At 56.2% G+C, this 2,500-nt stretch overlaps 1 non-coding gene across 1 annotated transcript in view; it reads left to right on the top strand.

The window, feature by feature from the left end:
- Positions 1–2,334: 2,334 nt before the first annotated feature.
- Positions 2,335–2,500, top strand: part of LOC124772016 — a 1,909-nt gene continuing 1,743 nt past the window's right edge. Inside the window, exon 1 of the ribosomal RNA XR_007013700.1 lies at positions 2,335–2,500. This exon is cut by the window's right edge and continues 1,743 nt beyond it. This is a non-coding gene — a ribosomal RNA (small subunit ribosomal RNA).

Raw genomic sequence — 2,500 nt, 5'->3', positions numbered from 1 at the left:
ACCTATGTTGTACCTTAACCTAACCTATGTTGTACCTTAACCTAACCTATGTTGTACCTTAACCTAACCTATGTTGTACCTTAACCTAACCTATGTTGTACCTTAACCTAACCCATGTTGTACCTTAACCTAACCCATGTTGTACCTTAACCTAACCCATGTTGTACCTTAACCTAACCCATGTTGTACCTTAACCTAACCCATGTTGTACCTTAACCTAACCCATGTTGTGCCTCAACCTAACCCATGTTGTGCCTCAACCTAACCCATGTTGTGCCTCAACCTAACCCATGTTGTGCCTTAACCTAACCCATGTTGTGCCTCAACCTAACCCATGTTGTGCCTTAACCTAACCCATGTTGTGCCTTAACCTAACCCATGTTGTGCCTTAACCTAACCCATGTTGTGCCTTAACCTAACCCATGTTGTGCCTTAACCTAACCCATGTTGTGCCTTAACCTAACCCATGTTGTGCCTTAACCTAACCCATGTTGTGCCTTAACCTAACCCATGTTGTCGCCTTAACGTAACCCACGTTGTCGCCTAAACCTGCTCTGTAATTGTTATACGACTCGTTCAATTACTGTAGTGTTGCCCACCCGCAACCCTCGCAATATAGTTCGCTACTCGCACTGCCCGCACCCCTGTGTATCGCTTCATGTTAAACACCTTGCAAGTCTTGCTCACTTTCCACATGCTCCTGCTGTACACTGTAATGTGGATGGCAGCAGGACGTACATGCCGCCCCTCCCCACGTCCCCACCTTGCCCCCTGCCTTCGCAAGCTGGTTGGTGAGAAGTTTGCATGTTCAATGCCCTTCGCATGCGACGTACTCAGGCTACGTTGTGGTGCGGCCTGTGTCAACTGTCCGCTGATGTCGTACGCGTGAACCACAATCTGTACTGCACATTCGTCCTTATGTACTGAATGATACATCGTGGCACATGTGTGACCGCACAACGACTGCGCCCAAAAACGGCGGACCATACAGTGCAAATATTGTGCACGCAGCTACGTGTCGTCTCCCTATGAGAGCTGGATTGCAGTGTGGTACGCCATAGAGACGTGTGGGAGGAACGGACGCCGTGGATGGCGATCAGCATGAGCTGTCTGTTGATGTATTCGGACCTAGTCGTCTCTCCTCACACACCGTGATGGCATGGTGCACCGCGTTCCATATCTGCGACATGCTACAGAGGCCGGTTGACAGTCGTTCGAGCAATGGACATCGCATACGTACGGGGGCCACCTTCCACGTATTGTCTAGGCGTGCACATTTTGTTGCGTGTATGTGGGCAGACGTAGTGTGGCGTGACACCTGACACAGGCATGCAATAATCGTTGAAGTTGCAAATGGCGATGGACGCCTGCGTTTTCTGGTGAAGTTACGCAAATGAACAAATGGTAACCTGTTGTGGTGCGGTTGTTCTCGCTAGGGGTGAATCGGTGATGGCGACGATAGGTTGAGGTACTAACCGGTTGTTCCAGCGATACCCACCATGCCGACGAAACTGAACGGCATCTGGGTGTGAAGCGATACGCGGCGGTGGCTGGGTGGGACCGTCCCCGGCCGGTGAGGGGGCGCCTCCCGGCGTGCTGGCCGCGCGGTGCGTGGGCGCACGCGCTACAGCCGGCTGGTGGGGGCGGCCAGTGGCAGGCGCGCCGGCCGACGGACGCGGCAGGCGTCGCAGCTGCGCGCCGGCGCACCCTGCGCGCGGCGCCGTGCGGCCAAAGTAGGTCCTCGCGGGCCCGGTGCGAAGCGCGGTGGACATCTTCAGTGTGCTGGTCCGATTGAGGACTGTGTGCGTTGAGGATGCGCCGCCGCCCGGCGCTCGGCGCCGCGACGCCGTCTGCTGCTCGGTCGCCCCAGCGGTTCTCGCTGGTGGTTTGTATCGCAGCTGTGCGGATGTGTTGGCGCGTGCGCTGTGCTGGGAGAGTTCGCTTCGGCACCCAAGTGGGGCTTTTGTCCTTCTGTGGCGCTGGCGTTGGAGCTGCCGGTCACCGTAGGTGGCGCGTGTTGTCTCCCGCCGGCAATGCCACGACAGCACGCTCCCGGGCCTCTGTCGGCAGCGGCAAGCTCAGTTGGGAGCACGGGTGGTCGCACCGAAAGCGTCTACTCGCCTAACTCCGGGCGATTGCGCCTCTCTCGAACCCGACCAAGTACTTGGGACGGCGCTGCGCGCCGCCGGGACCTGAGAGGGTTTCGAGGTGTATTGTGCAGGGGAGCTCAGCCTCCTCCTGTTTGCAGAATGATTGAGCGGACGCTTGCGTGTTCGCGCGGGCCCCCGGGACACACTCCCGGGCGGCCGGCTGCTCAGCTCTAGTTGACGCAGCTCCCTGGTTGATCCTGCCAGTAGTCATATGCTTGTCTCAAAGATTAAGCCATGCATGTCTCAGTACAAGCCGCATTAAGGTGAAACCGCGAATGGCTCATTAAATCAGTTATGGTTCCTTAGATCGTACCCACGTTACTTGGATAACTGTGGTAATTCTAGAGCTA

The sequence above is a fragment of the Schistocerca piceifrons genome, unplaced genomic scaffold (genome assembly GCF_021461385.2).
Source record: "Schistocerca piceifrons isolate TAMUIC-IGC-003096 unplaced genomic scaffold, iqSchPice1.1 HiC_scaffold_936, whole genome shotgun sequence".
NCBI lineage: Eukaryota > Metazoa > Arthropoda > Insecta > Orthoptera > Acrididae > Schistocerca > Schistocerca piceifrons.
Note: the sequence above shows the minus strand (reverse complement) of the source record. Positions and strands in the feature narration are given on the sequence as shown.